Raw genomic sequence first — 24664 nt, forward strand, 5'->3', positions numbered from 1 at the left:
CACCCCAGCAATTCTGTCAGATAATACTCAGTTTCTTCCTGAAAATGATTGCAATCACAAATTCTTTGGTATTATTATCTTCATTTAATTTGTCTTCAATGAAAAAACACAAAAGAGAATGAAGCAAAAAGCAAAACATTGATCATTTCACACAAAACTCCAAAAATGGGCCAGACAAAAGTATTGGCACCCTCAGCCTAATACTTGGTTGCACAACCTTTAGCCAAAATAACTGCGACCAACCGCTTCCGGTAACCATCAATGAGTTTTTTACAATGCTCTGCTGGAATTTTAGACCATTCTTCTTTGGCAAACTGCTCCAGGTCCCTGATATTTGAAGGGCGCCTTCTCCAAACTGCCATTTTTAGATCTCTCCACAGGTGTTCTATGGGATTCAGGTCTGGACTCATTGCTGGCCACCTTAGAAGTCTCCAGTGCTTTCTCTCAAACCATTTTCTAGTGCTTTTTGAAGAGTGTTTTGGGTCATTTGTTATGATCTGGTTGCCTTGGAGCAGCATGAGACGTACTCTGGAGAAGGTGGCACCTGTACTGACCGCAAACCCTGAACTTAGCACCGCAACTAGAAGTAGCCGTGGGGGGTACCTAACACTCCCTAGACCCCTCGACACAGCCTAAGAACTAACTACCCCTAAAGACAGAAACAGGAAACCTATCTTGCCCAAAGGATAGACAGCCCCCCCACAAATATTGACTGTGAGAGGAGAGGGAAATAACATACGCAGACTTGAAATCAGGATTTAGCATAGGAGGCCATTCTAGCTAAAAAGAAAGAATAGGACAGAGTACTATGCGGTCAGTATTAAAACACTAGAAAATATCCACCACAGAAAATACAAATATCCATATCTGACTAAAGACATGGAGGGTATATCTGCATCTCCAGAGACACAGCTAGGCTGCAGAAAATCCTTCGCAGACAAAGCTGGACAAGACAAAACATGAAAATGCACAGAACTATAAGGTCCACAGCAGGTGGACAGCAAAAACAAAGCCAGAAATTATCTTTGTTGAAATGAACAGCAAAACAGGAGAGACCAGGTATGGATGTGAATCCTCCAAAAACAATGGACAACTGGCACTGACTAAAGGATAAAGCAGGACTAAATAGCCCAGCCCAAATTGCAAAAAGTGGATACACCTGATAAATGCTGCGATCCAAAGACAGCAGCACTACCACTCATAACCACCGGAGGGAGCCCAAGAGCAGAATTCACAACAGTACCCCCCCTTGAGGAGGGGTCACCGAACCCTCACCAGAGCCCCCAGGCCGATCAGGACGAGCCAAATGAAAGGCACGAACCAAATCGTCAGCATGAACATCGGAGGCAAGAACCCAAGAATTATCCTCCTGGCCATACCCTTCCATTTGACCAGATACTGAAGCTTCCGCCTCGAAAAACGAGAATCCAAAATCTTCTCAACCACATACTCCAACTCCCCATCAATCAACACCGGGGCCGGAGGATCAACAGAGGGAACAACGGGCACCACATACTTCCGCAACAAAGATCTATGGAACACATTATGGATGGAAAAAGAGGCTGGAAGGGCCAAACGAAAAGACACTGGATTGATAATCTCAGAAATCCTATAAGGACCAATAAACCGAGGCTTGAACTTAGGGGAAGAAACCTTCATAGGAACATGACGGGAAGACAACAAGACCAAATCCCCAACCCGAAGCCGGGAACCACACACCGACGACGGCTAGCAAAACGCTGAGCCTCCTCCTGAGACAACACCAAATTGTCCACCACATGAGCCCAAATCTGCTGCAACCTGTCCATCACAGAATCCACACCAGGACAATCAGAAGGCTCAACCTGCCCTGAAGAAAAACGAGGATGAAAACCAAAATTACAAAAAAAAGGCGAAACCAAGATAGCAGAACTAGCCCGATTATTAAGGGCAAACTCGGCCAATGGCAAGAAAGCCACCCAATCATCCTGATCAGCAGACACAAAGCATCTCAAATAAGTTTCCAAAGTCTGATTAGTTCGCTTGGTTTGGCCATTTGTCTGAGGATGAAATGCGGAAGAAAAAGACAAATCAATGCCCAGCCTAGCACAAAAGGCCCGCCAAAACCTAGAAACAAACTGGGAACCTCTATCGGACACAATATTCTCCGGAATGCCATGCAAACGAACCACATGCTGAAAAAACAACGGAACCAAATCAGAAGAGGAAGGCAATTTAGGCAAAGGTACCAAATGAACCATCTTAATCCCACAGGACTGCACAAAGAACGCACATCCCGCGACAAAGAAGGCCACCAAAAGGACCTACCAACCAAATCTCTGGTACCAAAAATCCCAGGATGGCCAGCCAACACAGAACAATGAACCTCAGAAATCACTTTACTAGTCCATCTATCAGTAACAAACAGTTTCCCCACTGGACAGCAGTCAGGTTTATTAGCCTGAAATTCCTGAAGAACCTGTCGTAAATCAGGGGAGATGGCAGAAAGAATCACCCCTTCCTTCAGAATGCCGACCCGGCTCAAGAACCCCAGGGGAATCAGGAAAAAAACTCCTAGAGAGGGCATCCGCCTTAACATTCTTAGTACCAGGAAGGTACGAGACCACAAAATCAAAACGGGAGAAAAACAGGGACCATCGAGCCTGTCTAGGATTCAATTGTTTGGCAGACTCGAGGTAAATCAGATTCTTATGATCGGTCAGGACCACAATACGGTGCTTGGCCCCATCAAGCCAATGTCGCCACTCCTCAAATGCTCACTTCATAGCCAACAACTCCCGATTGCCGACATCATAATTGCGTTCCGCAGGCGAAAACTTCCGAGAAAAGAAGGCACACGGTTTCATCAAGAAACCATCAGAATTCCTCTGAGACAAAACGGCCCCTGCCCCAATCTCAGACGCGTCAACCTCAACCTGAAATGGAAGAGAAACATCCGGCTGACGCAACACAGGGGCAGAAGTAAATCGGCGTTTAAGCTCCTGAAAGGCAGAAACCACACTGGAGAAGTTGGCAATGAAACGACGATAAAAATTAGCAAAGCCCAAGAATTTCTGAAGGCTGTTCACAGATGTGGGCTGAATCCAATCATGAATGGCCTGAACCTTAACCGGATCCATTTCTATAGATGAGGGAGAAAAAATGAAGCCCAAAAAAAGAAACCTTCTGCACCCCAAAGAGGCACTTAGACCCCTTCACAAATAAAGCATTATCACGAAGGATCTGAAATACCATCCTGACCTGTTTCACATGAGACTCCCAATCATCGGAAAAAAATCAAAATATCCAAATATACAACCATGAATTTATCAAGATAACTCCGAAAGATATCATGCATGAAGGATTGGAACACAGATGGGGCATTAGAGAGTCCGAATGGCATCACAAGGTATTCAAAATGGCCTTCGGGCGTATTAAATGCAGTTTTCCATTCGTCACCCTGCTTAATACGAATAAGATTATATGCCCCTCGAAGGTCAATCTTAGTAAACCAGCTAGCCCCCTTAATGCTAGCAAACAAATCAGTAAGCAAAGGCAAAGGGTATTGAAATTTGACCGTGATCTTATTCAAGAGGCGATAATCAATACACGGTCTCAAGGAGCCATCCTTCTTGGCAACAAAAACAAAACCTGCTCCCAATGGTGAAGAAGATGGCCGAATATGCCCCTTCTCCAAAGACTCCTTAATATAGCTCCGCATGGCGGCATGTTCTGGCACAGACAGGTTGAAAAGTCGGCCCTTATGGAACTTACAACCTGGAATCAAGTCAATAGCACAATCACAGTCCCTATGCGGTGGAAGGGAACTGGATTTGGGCTCATCGAATACATCCTGGAAATCTGACAAAAACTCAGGAATTTCAGAAGAGGGGGAAGAGGAAATCGACATCAAAGGAACGTGAATATGAACCCCCTGACAACCCCAACTAGTCACAGACATAGATTTCCAATCTAACACCGGATTATGTAGCTGTAACCATGGAAAACCCAGCACAATATCATCATGCAAATTATGCAACACCAGAAAACGACAATCTTCCTGATGGGCTGGCGCCATGCGCATGGTCAGCTGTGTCCAAAACTGAGGTTTATTTATAGCCAACGGTGTAGCATCAATCCCCCTTAAAGGAATAGGGTTCTGCAAAGGCTGCAAGGGGAAACCACTACGCCTGGCAAATTCTAAGTCCATTAAGTTCAGAGCGGCGCCTGAATCCACAAATGCCATGACAGAAAATGACGATAATGAGCAGATCAAGGTCACAGATAACAGAAATTTAGGTTGTACAGTACTGATGGTAGCAGAACTAGCGATTCTCTTTGTACACTTAGGGCAATCAGAAATAGCATGAGCAGAATCACCGCAGTAAAAACACAAGCTATTCTGACGCCTAAATCCTTGTCGTTCAGCTCTAGACAAAATCCTATCACACTGCATAGGTTCAGGGCTCCGCTCGGAGGACAACGCCACAGTGTGCACAACTCTCCGCTCGCGCAAGCGCCGATCAATCTGAATGGCCAGAGACATAGAATCACTCAGACCAGCAGGCGTGGGGAACCCCACCATAACATCTTTAACGGATTCAGAAAGACCCTTTCTGAAAATTGCCGCCAAGGCATCCTCATTCCATTTAGTCAACACAGACCATTTTCTAAATTTCTGGCAATACGATTCTGCCGCTTCTTGACCCTGACACAGGGCCAACAAGGTCTTCTCAGCTTGATCCACAGAATTAGGCTCATCATACAATAACCCTAATGCTTGAAAGAAAGAATCAACATTAAGCAAAGCAGGATTGCCAGATTCCAGGGAAAATGCCCAATCCTGTGGGTCACCACGCAGCAGGGATATGATGATTTTAAGCTGCTGAATGGGATCACCAGAGGACCGGGGTCTCAATGCAAAAAAAACCGTTTACATTTTTTTTTTAAACTCAAAAATTTGGATCTGTCACCAAAAAATAAATCAGGAGTGAGAATCTTAGGTTCTAAGGCAGGAGTCTGAATAATATAATCTGAAATACCCTGTACCCTAGCAGCAAGCTGATCCACCCGAGAAACTAACTCCTGAACATTCATGTTATTACTAGGTTCCGTAGCCACCCAGAGATTAAGAGGGAGGAAAAGACAAAACAGGCTAAGGAAAAAAAAATGGCTCAAAACCTTTCCTCCCTTCTTCTGAGATGCAATTAACTCATTGTTGGCCAGTTGTACTGTTATGAACTGGTGGCCTAGGAGAAGCATGAGACGTACTCTGGAGAAGGTGGTACCTGTACTGACCGCAAACCCTGAACTTAGCACCACAACTAGAAGTAGCCGTGGGGAGTACCTAACACTCCCTAGACCCCTCGACACAGCCTGAGAACTAACTTCCCCTAAAGACAGAAACGGGAAAACTATCTTGCCTCAGAGAAAATCCCCAAAGGATAGACAGCCCCCCACAAATATTGACTGTGAGAGGAGAGGGAAATAACATACGCAGACATGAAATCAGGATTTAGCATAGGAGGCCATTCTAGCTAAAAAGAAAGAATAGGACAGAGTACTATGCGGTCAGTATTAAAACACTAGACAATATTCACCACAGAAAATACAAATCTCCACATCTGACTAAAGACATGGAGGGTATATCTGCATCTCCAGAGACACAGCTTGGCTGCAAAAAATCCTTCACAGACAAAGCTGGACAAGACAAAACATGAAAATGCACAGAAGTATAAGGTCCACAGCAGGTGGACAGCAAAAACAAAGCCAGAACTTATCTTTGTTGAAATGAACAGCAAAACAGGAGAGACCAGGTATGGATGTGAATCCTCCAAAAACAATGGACAACTGGCACTGACTAAAGGATAAAGCAGGACTAAATAGCCCAGCCCAAATTACAAAAAGTGGATACACCTGATAAATGCTGCGATCCAAAGACAGCAACACTACCACTCATAACCACCGGAGGGAGCCCAAGAGCAGAATTCACAACAATCCCTCAATACTTCACCTTACATCCCCCAACATGGCTCACTATATCCCTCACACTTCACCATACATCCCCCAACATGGCTCACTATATCCCTCAATACTTCGCCTTACATCCCCCAACATGGCTCACTATATCCCTCACACTTCACCATACATCCCCCAACATGGCTCACTATATCCCTCAACACTTCACAATACATCCCCTAACATGGCTCACTATATCCCTCAATACTTCGCCTTACATCCCCCAACATGGCTCACTATATCCCTCACACTTCACCATACATCCCCCAACATGGCTCACTATATGACTCAACACTTCACCATGCATCCCCCAACATGGCTCACTATATCCCTCAACACTTCACATTACATCCGCCAACATGGCTCACTATATCCCTCACACTTCACCATGCATCCCCCAACATGGCTCACTATATCCCTCAACACTTCACAATACATCCCCCAACATGGCTCACTATATCCCTCAATACTTCACCTTATATCCCTCAACATGGCTCACTATATCCCTCACACTTCACCATACATCCCGCAACATAGCTCACTATATGACTCAACACTTCACCATGCATCCCCCAACATGGATCACTATATCCCTCAACACTTCACCATGCATCCCCCAACATGGCTCGCTATATCCCTCAACACTTCACCATGCATCCCCCAACATGGCTCACTATATGCCTCAACACTTCACCATACATCCCCCAACATGGCTCACTATATCCCTCAACACTTCACCATGCATCCCCCAACATGGCTCGCTATATCCCTCAACACTTCACCATGCATCCCCCAACATGGCTCACTATATGCCTCAACACTTCACCATACATCCCCCAACATGGCTCACTATTTCCCCAGCACTTCACCATACATCCCCCAACATGGCTCACTATATGCCTCAACACTTCACCATGCATCCCCCAACATGGCTCACTATATGCCTCAACACTTCACCATACATCCCCCAACATGGCTCACTATATGCCTCAACACTTCACCATGCATCCCCCAACATGGCTCACTATATCCCTCAACACTTCACCATACATCCCCCAACATGGCTCACTATATGCCTCAACACTTCACCATACATCCCCCAACATGGCTCACTATATCCCTCAACACTTCACCATGCATCCCCCAACATGGCTCGCTATATGCCTCAAAACTTCACCATGCATCTCCCAACATGGCTCACTATATCCCAAACACTTCACCATACAGCCCCCAACATGGCTCACTATATCCCTCAACACTTCACCATACATCCCCCAACATGGCTCACTATATCCCTCAACACTTCACCATGCATCCCCCAACATGGCTCACTATATGCCTCAACACTTCACCATGCATCCCCCAACATGGCTCACTATATCCCTCAACACTTCACTGTACATCCCCCAACATGGCTCACTATATCCCCCAACACTTCACCATACATCCCCAACATGGCTCACTATATCCCTCAACACTTCACTATACATCCCTGTTGTGAATTCAGCTTTTGGGTTCCCTCCGGTGGTTGTAGAGGGTAATGCAGTTGTGCCTGGACTGCAGGAGTGGACAGGTGTATCTACTAATTGCAGGACTGACTGGGGTATATAGCTTTGCAGGATCCTTTAGTCAGTGCCAGTTGTCCATTGTTCTTGAAGGAGTCACTTCCCTGCTGGTCTCTCCAGTTTGCTGTGTTTTTCTACAAAGATAAGTCCTGGCTTTGTTTTTGCTGTCCACCTGCAGTGGACTTTATAGTTCTGTGCATTTTCATGTTTTTGTTTTGTCCAGCTTAGTCTGTGAAGGATTTTTTGCAGCCTAGATATTTCTCTGGAGATGCAGATATACCCCCCATGTCTTTAGTCAGATGTGGTGATCCGTATTTTCTGCGGTGGATATTTTCTAGTGTTTTTATACTGACCGCATAGTACTCTGTTCTATTCTTTCTTTTTAGCTAGTATGGCCTCCTATGCTAAAATCTGATTTCATATCTGCGTATGTTATTTCCCTCTCCTCTCACAGTCAATATTTGTGGGGGGCTATCTATCCTTTGGGGATTTTCTCTGAGGCAAGATAGGTTTCCTGTTTCTGTCTTTAGGGGTAGTTAGATCCCCATGACAGAAGATCAGCTCTCTACCCTCCTGTCAAGATCACACCTCACCACCTGCACGCTTGACCCGCTCCCATCCCACCTCATCCCTAACCTTTCCATGGTCTTCATCCCAACCCTAACGCACCTCTTCAACCTCTCACTCACAACAGGTGTCTTCCCCTCATCCTTCAAGCATGCCAAGATCACACCCATCCTCAAAAAGCCCTCCCTCGACCCATCCTATGTGTCTAGCTATCGCCCGATATCTCTTCTCCCTTATGCCTCCAAATTGCTGGAGCAACACGTCCATCTTGAACTGTCCTCCCACCTCTCCTCCTGCTCCCTCTTTGATCGGTTACAATCAGGCTTCCGTTCCCATCACTCAACTGAAACTGCCCTAACTAAAGTCACCAATGACCTACTAACTGCCAGGAGCAAGCGACACTACTCTGTCCTCCTTCTCCTGGACCTGTCTTCTGCCTTTGACACTGTGGACCACTCCCTTTTGCTACAAATTCTCTCATCTCTTGGCATCACAGACTTGGCCCTTTCCTGGATCTCGTCATATCTGACAGACCGAACATTCAGTGTCTCCCTCTCCCACACCACCTCCTCACTTCGCCCCTTGTCAGTCGGTGTTCCTCAAGGCTCTGTTCTAGGACCCCTACTCTTCTCCATCTACACTTTTGGCTTGGGACAGCTCATAGAATCCCACGGTATGCAGTACCATCTCTACGCTGATGACACGCAGATCTACCTATCCGGACCTGACCTCACCTCCTTACTTACCACTGTCTGCTATTTCAGCCTTCTTTTCTGCTCGCTTTCTACAACTGAACATGGACAAAACAGAATTCATCATCTTTCCCCCATCTCACTCTACCCCTCCACCAGACCTATCCATCAATGTCAATGGCTGCTCACTTTCCCCAGTCCCACACGCCCGGTGCCTCGGGGTGATCCTCGACTCTGCCCTCTCTTTCAAGCCACATATCCAAGCCCTTGCCTCCTCCTGCCGTCTCAAACTCAAAAATATTTCCCGGATCCGTGCTTTCCTTGACCGCGACACCGCAAAAACGCTAGTGCATGCCCTTATCATCTCCCGCCTCGACTACTGCAACCTCCTACTCTCTGGACTCCCCTCTAGCACTCTGGCACCTCTCCAATCCATCCTACACTCTGCTGCCTGACTAATCTACCTGTCTCCCCGCTATTCCCCAGCCTCTCCCCTATGTCAAGCCCTTCACTGACTTCCTATCGCCCAGAGACTCCAGTTCAAAACCCTCACAATGACATACAAAGCCATCCACAACCTTTCTCCTCCATACATCTGTGACATGGTCTCCCGGTACCTACCTACACGCAACCTCCGATCCTCTCAAGACCTCCTTCTCTACTCCCCTCTCATCTCTTCTTCCCACAACCGCATCCAAGACTTCTCCCGTGCTTGCCCCATACTCTGGAACTCTCTACCCCAACACATCAGACTCTCGCCTACCATAGAAACCTTAAAAAAAAACCTGAAGACTCATCTCTTCCGACAAGCCTACAGCCTGCAGTGATCCTGAAGTTACTGAACCGCCGCGCAACCTGCCCTACCCTCTCCTAGTGTTTCATCACCCATCCCCTGCAGACTGTGAGCCCTCGCGGGCAGGGTCCTCCCTCCTTATGTACCCGTGTGCCTGTTATCTGCTCATGTTTAATGTATTTGTCTATATTTGCCTCGTATTCACATGTAAAGCGCCATGGAATAAATGGCGCTATAAAATGTATAATAATAATAATAATCCGGTGTTAGATTGGAAATCCATGTCTGTGACTAGTTGGGGTTGTCAGGGGGTTCATGATCAGGTTCCTTTGATGTCAATTTCCTCTTCCCCCTCTTCTGAAGTTCCTGAGTTTTTGTCTGACTTCCAGGATGTATTCGATGAGCCCAAATCCAGTTCCCTTCCACCGCATAGGGACTGTGATTGTGCTATTGACTTGATTCCAGGTTGTAAGTTCCCTAAGGGCCGACTTTTCAACCTGTCTGTGCCTGAACATACCGCCATGCGGAGCTATATTAAGGAGTCTTTGGAGAAAGGGCATATTCGGCCATCTTCTTCACCGTTGGGAGCGGGGTTCTTTTTTGTTGCCAAGAAGGATGGCTCCTTGAGACCGTGTATTGATTATCGCCTCTTGAATAAGATCACGGTTAAATTTCAATACCCCTTGCCTTTGCTTACTGATTTGTTTGCTAGGATTAAGGGGTCTAGTTGGTTTACTAAGATTGACCTTCGAGGGGCATATAATCTTATTTGTATTAAGCAGGGTGACGAATGGAAAACTGCATTTAATACGCCCGAAGGCCATTTTGAATACCTTGTGATGCCATTCGGACTCTCTAATGCCCCATCTGTGTTCCAATCCTTCATGCATGATATCTTTCGGAGTTATCTTGATAAATTCATGGTTGTATATTTGGATGATATTTTGATTTTTTTCCAATGATTGGGAGTCTCATGTGAAACAGGTCAGGATGGTATTTCAGATCCTCCGTAATAATGCTTTATTTGTGAAGGGGTCAAAGTGCCTCTTTGGAGTGCAGAAGGTTTCTTTTTTGGGTTTCATTTTTTCTCCCTCATCTATAGAAATTGATCCGGTTAAAGGTTCAGGCCATTCATGATTGGATTCAGCCCACATCTGTGAAGAGCCTTCAGAAATTCTTGGGCTTTGCTAATTTTTATCGTCGTTTCATTGCCAACTTCTCCAGTGTGGTTAAACCTCTAACCGATTTGACCAAGAAAGGCGCTGATGTGACGAATTGGTCCTCCGCGGCTGTTTCTGCCTTTCAGGAGCTTAAACGCCGATTTACTTCTGCCCCTGTGTTGCGTCAGCCAGATGTTTCTCTTCCATTTCAGGCTGAGGTTGACGCGTCTGAGATTGGGGCAGGGGCCGTTTTGTCTCAGAGGAATTCTGATGGTTCCTTGATGAAACCGTGTGCCTTCTTTTCTCGGAAGTTTTCGCCTGCGGAACGCAATTATGATGTCGGCAATCGGGAGTTGTTGGCTATGAAGTGGGCATTTGAGGAGTGGCGACATTGGCTTGAGGGGGCCAAGCACCGTATTGTGGTCCTGACCGATCATAAGAATCTGATTTACCTCGATTCTGCCAAATGGCTGAATTCTAGACAGGCTCGATGGTCCCTGTTTTTCTCCCGTTTTGATTTTGTGGTCTCGTACATTCCTGGTACTAAGAATGTTAAGGCGGATGCCCTCTCTAGGAGTTTTTTTCCTGATTCCCCTGGGGTTCTTGAGCCGGTCGGCATTTTGAAGGAAGGGGTGATTCTTTCTGCCATCTCCCCTGATTTGCGACGGGTTCTTCAGGAATTTCAGGCTGATAAGCCTGACCGCTGTCCTGTGGGGAAACTGTTTGTTCCTGATAAATGGACTAGTAAAGTGATTTCTGAGGTTCATTGTTCTGTGTTGGCTGGCCATCCTGGGATTTTTGGTACCAGAGATTTGGTTAGTAGGTCCTTTTGGTGGCCTTCTTTGTCACGGGATGTGCGTTCTTTTGTGCAGTCCTGTGGGATTTGTGCGCGGGCTAAGCCTTGCTGTTCCCGCACTAGTGGGTTGCTTTTGCCATTGCCGGTCCCTGAGAGACCTTGGACGCATATTTCTATGGATTTTATTTCCGATCTTCCTGTTTCCCAAAGAATGTCGGTTATCTGGGTTGTCTGTGACCGATTTTCTAAGATGGTTCATTTGGTACCTTTGCCTAAATTGCCGCCTTCTTCTGATTTGGTTCTGTTGTTTTTTCAGCATGTGGTGCGTTTGCATGGTATTCCGGAGAATATTGTGTCCGACAGAGGTTCCCAGTTTGTTTCCAGGTTTTGGCGGGCCTTTTCTGCCAAGCTGGGCATTGATTTGTCTTTTTCCTCTGCATTTCATCCTCAGACAAATGGCCAGACTGAGCGAACTAATCAGACCTTGGAGACCTATTTGAGATGCTTTGTGTCTGCTTATCAGGATAATTGGGTGGCTTTTTTGCCATTGGCCGAGTTTGCCCTTAATAATCGGGCTAGTTCGGCTACTTTGGTTTCGCCTTTTTTTTGTAATTTTGGTTTTCATCCTCGTTTTTCTTCTGGGCAGTTGAAGCCTTCTGACCTTCCTGGTGTGGATTCTGTGGTCGACAGGTTGCAGCAGATTTGGGCTTATGTGGTGGACAATTTGGCGCTGTCTCAGGAGGAGGCTCTGCGTTTTGCTAACCGTCGTCGGTGTGTTGGTTCCCGGCTTCGGGTTGGTGATCTGGTTTGGTTATCTTCCCGTCATGTTCCTATGAAGGTTTCTTTCCCTAAGTTTAAGCCTCGATTTATTGGTCCTTATAGGATTTCTGAGATTATTAATCCGGTGTCCTTTCGCCTGGCGCTTCCGGCCTCTCTTGCTATTCATAATGTCTTCCATAGATCTTTGTTGCGGAGATATGGGGAGCTCGTTGTTCCCTCTGTTGATCCTCCGGCCCCTGTGTTGGTCGATGGGGAGTTGGAATATGTTGTTGAGAAGATTTTGGATTCCCGTTTTTCGAGGCGGAAGCTTCAGTACCTTGTCAAGTGGAAGGGTTATGGCTAGGAGGATAATTCTTGGGTTTCTGCCTCTGATGTCCATGCCGTTGATTTGGTTCGTGCCTTTCATCGGGCTCATCCTGATCGGCCTGGGGGCTCTGGTGAGGGTTCGGTGACCCCTCCTCAAGGGGGGGGGGTACTGTTGTGAATTCAGCTTTTTGGCTCCCTCCGGTGGTTGTAGAGGCTAATGCAGTTGTGCCTGGACTGCAGGAGTGGACAAGTGTATCTACTAATTGCAAAACTGACTGGGGTATATAGCTTTGCAGGATCCTTTAGTCAGTGCCAGTTGTCCATTGTTCTGGAAGGATTCACTTCCCTGCTGGTCTCTCCAGTTTGCTGTGCTTTTCTACTAAGATAAGTCCTGGCTTGGTTTTTGCTGTCCACCTGCAGTGGACTTTATAGTTCTGTGCATTTTCATGTTTTTGTTTTGTCCAGCTTAGTCTGTAAAGGATTTTTTGCAGCCTAGATATTTCTCTGGAGATGCAGATATACCCCCCATGTCTTTAGTCAGATGTGGTGATCCGTATTTTCTGCGGTGGATATTTTCTAGTGTTTTTATACTGACCGCATAGTACTCTGTTCTATTCTTTCTTTTTAGCTAGTATGGCCTGCTATGCTAAAATCTGATTTCATATCTGCGTATGTTATTTCCCTCTCCTCTCACAGTCAATATTTGTGGGGGTCTATCTATCCTTTGGGGATTTTCTCTGAGGCAAGATAGGTTTCCTGTTTCTGTCTTTAGGGGTAGTTAGATCTTAGGCTGTGCCGAGGGGTCTAGGGAGTGTTAGGTACCCCCCACGGCTACTTCTAGTTGCGCTGCTAGGTTCAGGGTTTGCAGTCAGTACAGGGACCATCTTCTCCAGAGTCCGTCTCATGCTGCTCCTAGGCCACCAGATCATAACACATCCCCCAACATGGCTCACTATATCCCCCAACACTTCACCATACATCCCCAACATGGCTCACTATATCTCTCAACACTTCACCATACATCCCCCAACATGGCTCACTATATCCCTCAACACTTCACCATGCATTCCACAATGTGGCTCGCTATATTCCACAACACTTCACAATGCATCCCCCAACACGACTAATTATATCCCTAACACTCTCATGAACTTAGTAGGAATTTGCAGCTCTCTGGTGCCCCCTTACCCTACTGACCAATATGGGTATTGACAGAGGATAACAAAATGAGCGCAGCTGCTCTTATTTATGTTGAATATTGCGGCACGTAATGTGACGGGATGTATATATAACACCGGTTTCTGGTAGCAACATATGTATAACTTGATCCAGTCACCATCAAGTTACCAACACCACATAAATAAACCATGCTGCCACCACCGACCTCTTATAGGTGGATCTGACATCCTTTTGGTAGCATGAATTTGCGCAGAGTACTTGGCAGATCCCTCATAGAACAAGAAGAACGAAGCTAGCAAATTTATAATTTTACTCCAGAAGAATCGGCAGTGTTTACAAAAGATACAAATGATATTACAACAAGAGACAAGATACTAGTATGTACCAACAGTTATGAAATAAAAGGGATGAAAATACAAAACTTACTATATCTCAGTCACAGGTATCATGTGTAAATAAAGGGGAGGAGAGATCCCAAAGAAATGATCCAGTACCACGGCATGGTGTTTATCTGTCTCTCCGGCTCTGAATGCATGCCAAAGATGGACGTTCCTGTTTTATGCTTTGGCCATAAAACGAAAAAGAATTTCCACTTTGCTGACCTCACATATGGGCTGTTTTCTGGGAGGTATACATACAGTGGGTACGGAAAGTATTCAGACCCCTTTAAATTTTTCACTCTTTGATTCATTGCAGCCATTTGGTAAATTCAAAAAAGTTCTTTTTTTCTCATTAATGTCCACTCTGCACCCCATCTTGACTGGAAAAAAACAGAAATGTAGAAATTTTTGCAAATTTAATAAAAAAGAATAAATGAAATATCCCATGGTCATAAGTCTTCAGACCCTTTTCTCAGACACTCATGTGTAAGTCTGATGCTGTCCATTTCCTTGTGATCCTCCTTGAGATGGTTCTACTTCTTCATTGGCGTCCAGCTGTGTGTAATTACACTGATAGGACTTGATTTGGAGCGGCACACACCTGTCTATATAAGACCTCACAGCTCACAGTGCATGTCAGACCAAAGGAGAATCATGAGGTCAAAGGAACCGGCCAAGGAGCTCAGAGACAGAATAATATCCTAATTGCTCACAATTCCATGTTATCAACCAGTGTTATACTAAAGGGATTATTTAGGTGCTGAAAAGCATCCTAATTACTCACTATGGGGCGCGGAGGGTCCTTCACCGGCACAAGTTTCTGCATTACGGCTACCATGGAGGTAAGGTGATGGTGCTTTTATTACCACTTTTGGGAATACGTTTATTTACATATCTCTTCCTATGATTTAGAATTAAGGCGCTCAACAATTGCTTTATGTTCATCCCTAATCGTGAGTAATTAGGATGCTTTTCAGCACCTAAATAATCCCTTTAGTATAACACTGGTTGATAACATGGAATTGTGAGCAATTAGGATGCTCTTTAGCACCTGAACTATTCATTAGGATTTGTATATGCTTAAATCCAACAAAGGAACACTTAAATATAGAGCTATCTTTACTCCTGTTGATTGATTATTGAAATATGCCGGCTGTTTACCCTCCTTGGGGTTATAATGTGGTGAGATTTTGGATATGTGGCTATTTTTAACGTTTTTGTTATATTTTTCAATAAAAGATTATTGGATCTAATATGGATGTGGTTCCTTCTTTGAGGTGGCGGTTACCGGACCGTCTCATGTGTTTCAAAGATATTGGCATTATTTTTTCCCTTGCGATTATACCATTTTTTAGAGTCCACACACGGTATGTCTGGGATTTGCGAGTGGGCAGGTATTCATTTCCCAGGTTTCTGATGGCCCTAAATGCCACAAAGCTGCTGCCATGCGTAACCCTAAGTGCCCAGATCCTGGAAATCTAATTTTCATGTCTCTGGGATTAATGTGTATTATTGAATTTGACTTTGAGCATTTAGCTTAGAAGACAAAGAGTTTTTTGAAGGGAAAATGCATTCAGCTCTGCTAGTCCTGGCAGGCAACAAAACTCAGCATTCCAAGCTGACCATTTGCTTGAAGAGAGGGGGGAAATCACAGAGAAAGAGAGGGGCTGCATGTAGGATTTGGTCCTACAGAAACCAATAGTGGGAGGAGCAGTAGGCCAGCTCTGGTTGTGTCCCCAGAACAATGGAAAATAATTCATATTTTCCTGACATTCACCACTTCATAATGCCTCCGGCAACATGGCTCACTATATCCCCCAACATTTCACCATGCATCCTCAAACATGGCTACCTGTATCCCCCAAACACTTCCCTATATATCTCCCAACATGACTCACTATATCCCCTCAACACTTCACCATAGATCAACCAACATGACTCACTTTATCCATCAAACATTTCACCATACATCCCCCAACATGGCTCACTATGTCCCCCACACTTCACCATGCAACTCCCAACATGCCTCACTATATCCCCAACACTTTAGCATACATCCACCAACATTACTCTATCCCCCAATGTTACACTATATCCCCAATATGTCACACAGTAACCGCCAATGTTACATTGCATCCCACGGTATGTCACACTGTATCCTGCAATGTTACACTGTATCCCCAATATGTCACACTGTAACTCCCAATGTGACACTGTATCCCCCAGTATGACACACTGTATCCCCAATATGTCACACTATATTCTCCAATGTCACACTGCATCCCCCAATAAATCATGCTGTATCCCCCAATACCATACGATACACTATTGATTCTGGGGGGAAATTACGGTATTACAGCAGCAATACAAACAGCAGTACATAAAATATTAGGACACAGATCTTGCACAGGCAGACCAACATTACATAACAGATAAGTGTGGGTGGTTCAGGTATATAAATCACCGTTAATTGACATTAGTCCACCAGCAATCAGTCATTGTTGTCTACCACCCTCAGGAAATGATTATACATCCCCATAGCAGTAGGTACAAACCATTTCCTGAGTTTCTCCTTCTTGCCCCTTAGTAGGATTAGACGGCTGCTGAATGTGCTCTTCTGCTCGTATAGTGGGTGTGTATTATTGATCATTATAGCATTACACTTCCTCTGAATCCTATCCTCCAATACCTCCACAGAAGAGGCCAGATGGAGGCCAACAGCCGCGCTGCCTTCTGGATAAGTCTGAGCTTATTAGCGTCAGCTACTCGCACACTACTGCCCCAGCAAATGATGGCAAAAAAGATGGCGCTTGCCACAACGGACTGGTAGAACATTTCCAGCATTTTACTGCACACATTGAACGACCTGAGCTTCCGGAGAAAGTACCGTCTGCTCATTCCCTTCTTGTAAACCTCCTCTGTATGACACCTCCAATCGAGTTTACTGTCAAGGTGAACCCCCAAATACTTGTAGCTCTCACCCATCTCCACCTCCCGGCCAGTAATAGTGATCGGTAAGTAATCCTCCTTTTCCTTCTATAACTCAACACCAACTCCTTGGTTTTCTTTACATTTAGTTGTAGACAGTTAGTCCGGCACCAATCCACAAAGTCAGAAACCGCCCTTCTATATTCCTCCTCCTCCCGGCCCCCCACAATGCCCCCTACAATCACTGAGTCATCTGAGAATTTATGGAGGTGACAAAAATCTGATTTATACTGAAAGTCAGCTGTATACAATGTGAAGAGGAAGGACGACAACACTGTAATCACAGCATGTTACAATGTATCCACCAATGTCAGACTGCATCCCCCAATATATCACACTGTATCCCCCCAAATATGTCACACTGTATCCCCGAATATTACACTGTATCCCTCAATATATCACACTGTATCCCCCAATACATCACACCGTATTCCCCAATGTTACACCGTATCCCGAATGTCACACTGTATCCTCCAATGTTACACCTTATCCCCCAGTGTCACACTGTATCCCCCAATGTTACACCGTATCCCCAATGTCACACTGTATCCCCCAATGTTACACCGTATCCCCAATGTCACACTGTATCCTCCAATGTTACACCTTATCCCCAATGTCACACTGTATCCTCCAATGTTACACCTTATCCCCAATGTCACACTGTATCCTCCAATGTTACACCTTATCCCCCAGTGTCACACTATATTCCCCAATGTTACACCGTATCCCCAATGTTACACCGTATCCCCAATGTCACACTGTATCCCCCAATGTTACACCTTATCCCCCAGTGTCACACTGTATCCCCAATGTCACACTATATTCCCCAATGTTACACCGTATCCCCCAGTGTCACACTGTATCCCCCAATGTTACACCGTATCCCCAATGTCACACTGTATCCTCCAATGTCACACTGTATCCCCCAATGTTACACCGTATCCCCCAATGTTACACCTTATCCCCAATGTCACACTGTATCCTCCAATGTCACACTGTATCCCCCAATGTTACACCGTATCCCCCAATGTTACACCTTATCCCCCAATGTCACACTGTATCCCCCAATGTTACACCTTATTCCCCAATGTTACACCTTATCCCCCAATGTCACACTGTATCCTCCAATGTCACACTGTATCCCCCAATGTTACACCTTATCCCCCAATGTTACACCTTATCCCCCAATGTCACACTGTATCCCCCAATGTCACACTGTATCCCCCAATGTTACACCGTATCCCCCAATGTTACACCGTATCCCCCAATGTTACACCGTATCCCCCAATGTTACACCGTATCCCCCAATGTTACACCGTATCCCCCAATGTTACACCTTATCCCCAATGTCACACTGTATCCTCCAATGTCACACTGTATCCCCCAATGTTACACCGTATCCCCCAATGTTACACCTTATCCCCCAATGTTACACCTTATCCCCCAATGTTACACCTTATCTCCCAATGTCACACTGTATCCTCCAATGTCACACTGTATCCCCCAATGTTACACCGTATCCCCCAATGTTACACCGTATCCCCCAATGTTACACCTTATCCCCCAATGTCACACTGTATCCCCCAATGTCACACTGTATCCCCCAATGTTACACCGTATCCCCCAATGTTACACCGTATCCCCCAATGTTACACCGTATCCCCCAATGTTACACCGTATCCCCCAATGTTACACCTTATCCCCCAATGTCACACTGTATCCCCCAATGTTACACCGTATCCCCAATGTCACACTGTATCCTCCAATGTCACACTGTATCCCCCAATGTTACACCGTATCCCCCAATGTTACACCGTATCCCCCAATGTTACACCGTATCCCCCAATGTTACACCTTATCCCCCAATGTTACACCTTATCCCCCAATGTTACACCTTATCTCCCAATGTCACACTGTATCCTCCAATGTCACACTGTATCCCCCAATGTTACACCGTATCCCCCAATGTTACACCGTATCCCCCAATGTTACACCTTATCCCCCAATGTCACACTGTATCCCCCAATGTCACACTGTATCCCCCAATGTTACAACGTATCACTCAATGTCACACTGTATCCCCCAATGTTACACCGTATCCCCCAATGTTACACCTTATCCCCCAATGTTACACCTTATCACTCAATGTCACACTGTATCCCCCAATGTTACACCGTATCCCCCAATGTTACACCTTATCCCCCAATGTCACACTGTATCCCCCAATGTTACACCTTATCCCCCAATGTCACACTGTATCCCCCAATGTCACACTGTATCCCCCAATGTTACACCGTATCCCCAATGTTACACTGTATCCTCCAATGTCACACTGTATCCCCCAATGTTACACCGTATCCCCCAATGTTACACCGTATCCCCCAATGTTACACCGTATCCCCAATGTCACACTGTATCCTCCAATGTCACACTGTATCCCCCAATGTTACACCGTATCCCCCAATGTCACACTGTATCCTCCAATGTCACACTGTATCCCCCAATGTTACACCTTATCCCCCAATGTTACACCTTATCTCCCAATGTCACACTGTATCCTCCAATGTCACACTGTATCCCCCAATGTTACACCTTATCTCCCAATGTCACACCGTATCCCCCAATGTTACACCTTATCTCCCAATGTCACACTGTATCCCCCAATGTCACACTGTATCCCCCAATGTTACACCGTATCCCCCAATGTCACACTGTATCCCCCAATGTTACACCTTATCCCCCAATGTTACACCTTATCCCCAAATGTTACACCTTATCCCCCAGTGTCACACTGTATCCCCCAATGTTACACCTTATCCCCCAATGTTACACCTTATCCCCCAATGTCACACTGTATCCCCCAATGTTACACCTTACCCCAATGTCACACTGTATCCCCCAATGTCACACTGTATCCCCCAATGTCACACCGTATCCCCCAATGTTACACCGTATCCCCCAATGTTACACCGTATCCCCCAATGTTACACCGTATCCCCCAATGTTACACCGTATCCCCCAATGTTACACCGTATCCCCCAATGTTACACCTTATCCCCCAATGTTACACCTTATCCCCCAATGTTACACCTTATCTCCCAATGTTACACTGTATCCTCCAATGTCACACTGTATCCCCCAATGTTACACCGTATCCCCCAGTGTCACACTATATTCCCCAATGTTACACCGTATCCCCCAGTGTCACACTGTATCCCCCAATGTTACACCGTATCCCCAATGTCACACTGTATCCTCCAATGTCACACTGTATCCCCCAATGTTACACCGTATCCCACAATGTTACACCGTATCCCCCAATGTTACACCGTATCCCCCAATGTTACACCTTATCCCCCAATGTTACACCTTATCCCCCAATGTTACACCTTATCTCCCAATGTCACACTGTATCCTCCAATGTCACACTGTATCCCCCAATGTTACACCGTATCCCCCAGTGTCACACTGTATCCCCCAATGTTACACCGTATCCCCAATGTCACACTGTATCCTCCAATGTCACACTGTATCCCCCAATGTTACACCGTATCCCCCAATGTTACACCGTATCCCCCAATGTCACACTGTATCCCCCAATGTTACACCTTACCCCAATGTCACACTGTATCCCCCAATGTCACACTGTATCCCCCAATGTCACACCGTATCCCCCAATGTTACACCGTATCCCCCAATGTTACACCGTATCCCCCAATGTTACACCGTATCCCCCAATGTTACACCGTATCCCCCAATGTTACACCGTATCCCCCAATGTTACACCTTATCCCCCAATGTTACACCTTATTCCCCAATGTCACACTGTATCCTCCAATGTCACACTGTATCCCCCAATGTTACACCGTATCCCCCAATGTTACACCGTATCCCCCAATGTTACACCTTATCTCCCAATGTCACACTGTATCCTCCAATGTCACACTGTATCCCCCAATGTTACACCGTATCCCCCAATGTTACACCGTATCCCCCAATGTTACACCTTATCCCCCAATGTCACACTGTATCCCCCAATGTCACACTGTATCCCCCAATGTTACACCGTATCCCCCAATGTTACACCGTATCCCCCAATGTTACACCTTATCCCCCAATGTTACACCTTATCCCCAAATGTTACACCTTATCACTCAATGTCACACTGTATCCCCCAATGTTACACCGTATCCCCCAATGTTACACTTTATCCCCCAATGTTACACCTTATCCCCCAGTGTCACACTGTATCCCCCAATGTCACACCATATCCCCCAATGTCACACTGTATCCCCAATGTCACACCGTATCCCTCAATGTTACACCTTATCCCCCAATGTCACACTGTATCCCCCAATGTTACACCGTATCCCCCAATGTTACACCGTATCCCCCAATGTTACACCTTATCCCCCAATGTTACACCGTATCCCCCAGTGTCACACTGTATCCCCCAATGTCACACTGTATCCCCCAATGTTACACAGTATCCCCCAATGTTACACCTTATCCCCCAGTGTCACACTGTATCCCCCAATGTTACACCTTATCCCCCAATGTTACACCTTATCCCCCAGTGTCACACTGTATCCGCCAATGTCACACTGTATCCCCCAATGTCACACCGTATCCCTCAATGTTACACCGTATCCCCCAATGTTACACCTTATCCCCCAATGTTACACCTTATTCCCCAATGTCACACTGTATCCCCCAGTGTCACACTGTATCCCCCAGTGTCACACTGTATCCCCCAATGTTACACCTTATCCCCCAGTGTCACACTGTATCCCCCAATGTTACACCTTATCCCCCAATGTTACACCGTATTCCCCAATGTTACACCCTATCCCCCAATGTTACACCTTATCCCCCAATGTCACACTGTATCCCCCAATGTTACACCTTATCCCCCAATGTTACACCTTATCCCCCAATGTTACACCGTATCCCCCAATGTCACACCGTATCCCCCAATGTCACACCGTATCCCCCAATATTACACCTTATCCCCCAATGTTACACCTTATCCCCTCATATGTCACACTGTATCCCCCAGTGTCACACTGTATCCCCCAATGTTACACCTTATCCCCCAATGTTACACCTTATCCCCAATGTTACACCTTATCCCCCAATGTTACACCTTATCCCACAATGTTACACCTTATCCCCCAATGTTACACCTTATCCCCCATATGTCACGCTGTATCCCCCAATGTTACACCTTATCCCCCAATGTTACACCGTATCCCCCAATATATCACACTGTATCCCCCAATGTTACACCTTATCCCCAATGTTACACCTTATCCCCAATATATCACACTGTATCCCCCAATGTTACACCTTATCCCCAATGTTACACCTTATCCCCAATATATCACACTGTATCCCCCAATGTTACACCTTATCCCCCATATGTCACGCTGTATCCCCCAATGTTACACCTTATCCCCCAATGTTACACCGTATCCCCCAATATATCACACTGTATCCCCCAATGTTACACCTTATCCCCCAATGTTACACCTTATCCCCCAATATATCACACTGTATCCCCCAATGTTACACCGTATCCCCCAGTGTCACACTGTATCCCCCAATGTTACACCTTATCCCCCAGTGTCACACTGTATCCCCCAATGTTACACCGTATCCCCCAGTGTCACACTGTATCCCCCAATGTTACACCTTATCCCCCAATGTTACACCGTATCCCCCAATATATCACACTGTATCCCCCAATGTTACACCTTATCCCCCAATGTTACACCTTATCCCCTCATGTCACACTGTATCCCCCAATGTTACACCGTATCCCCCATATGTCACGCTGTACCCCCAGTGCTCAGTGTTGGGAGCCTGTCTGCCGCACATACCTCAGTGTCATGATCTGTTCAGCCGGCTGAGACACCACTGACAGTGTGCAGGAATGTGCAGAGCACAGGGCTCAGACCTCCCCTCTATACAGCTCTGCCCACAGTAAAGCTCTGCCCAGCACTGCCCCAAACACAGCTCTGCCCACATGTAATGCAACAGCGGAGACAACAGACACCATCAACTATCTACCCCTACTTTATTCACCAACGGTTACATGCGGGAAGGATTATTATCACAATAACAATATTCACAGCATCATTTACAGGAAATGATGTACAGAGAGAAATATTGGTTAGAACTTTACAAGAGATATGTCCTCGACAGCAGTTCGGGGTCTACAGTCCCACCTTGGTCTATTTGGGAAGGGGGCGAACGCTGTATTTGCCGGAAACCGTCTCTAGGGCAGCCTTGCAGCTTTCTGGGCCCTGACCAAGTCTAAGGCTAGTTTCACATTTGCGGTTGTGTCCGCAGCGTATCGTCCACAACCACACGAGCTTATGCATGCGGTTAAAAAAAGCAATGTTTGCATGCGTTTTGCGCTTTTTATGCACATGAGTTGTAAAGGTGAAAAATTTACCAGGAGAAAAATCTAGATAACCAGACACCACCAATGGGACACTAATGGTCGTGTCTCATGGGAACTCTTTATATAGACACTTTGTACAGCTGACATCTTCAGATTTTGCTTCTGTATCCTGGGTCACGATGGATCTTCACATGGAGAGCTTTTATTATAACCTGGATTTGGATCTCAAGCTGTTTCTTGCCTGTGCGTTTGCTTGTTTGCAACAAAGAAACAGAGAACACGGCATCAGCGTTTTTGGAGATACCCCATTATCGAAGTCCGGGAGAGCCGTGGAGCCTATCACACCCTATACAGCGAGCTCCATGCCAACCCGGAGAAATTTGTGGAATATAGCAGGATGTCTCAAGAGCCATCTGGAGACAGAACACCAAGCTCCGTAGAGCGATTCCTGCTGAGGAACGTCTCCTGGTCACATTAAGGTACGTAATATTTCAAAATAAACGCCTGTCATCATTATTATTGTTCTGCCATGTATTAATTGTTTTTTTCATGTGTTTTGCAAAACCCCATCATAAATATTATTGTTCGTAATTTTTTTCTTTCTCTGTTTGGCTGATTCCTGGCTACCGGAGAGAGCTTATCATCGCTCCATTTTCAGTACCGGCTTGGAATTTCCACCTTGTCTGGAATAGTTGCGGACACAGCCGGGCTTTGTGGAATGTTCTCCGGGATGAATTTATCCCCTACCCAGCGCGGAAATGTGGCTGGAAATTTCCGAAACATTCTGGCAAGTGTGTAATTTCCCCTGTTTGGGAGCAGTGGATGGAAAATACATCCGCGTTATCAAACCCGCCAGAACTGGTTCTGAGTACTTCAACTACAACAAATATTTTTCCATAGTGCTCATGGCGATTGCAGATGCGGACTGTTGCTTTATCGCCGTGGACATTGGAGCTTTTGGCCGTGGTAATGACTCACAGACTTTTAAAAACTCGAACATGGGCCGACACTTGTATGGAAAACATTTTGATTTCCCCCTGCCACGACCTCTC

General features: G+C 45.9%; 1 protein-coding gene across 1 annotated transcript in view; it reads right to left on the reverse strand.

Annotated features, from left to right (window-relative positions):
• SLC4A2 (solute carrier family 4 member 2) overlaps positions 1-23133 on the reverse strand; it is a 256403-nt gene extending 233270 nt beyond the window's left edge. The window contains exon 1 of the mRNA XM_069729044.1: positions 23086-23133. The gene's annotated coding sequence lies outside the window, so the exon portion shown is untranslated. The remainder of the gene's footprint in view (positions 1-23085) is intronic.
• Positions 23134-24664: the final 1531 nt, after the last annotated feature.

The sequence above is a fragment of the Ranitomeya imitator genome, chromosome 6 (genome assembly GCF_032444005.1).
Source record: "Ranitomeya imitator isolate aRanImi1 chromosome 6, aRanImi1.pri, whole genome shotgun sequence".
NCBI lineage: Eukaryota > Metazoa > Chordata > Amphibia > Anura > Dendrobatidae > Ranitomeya > Ranitomeya imitator.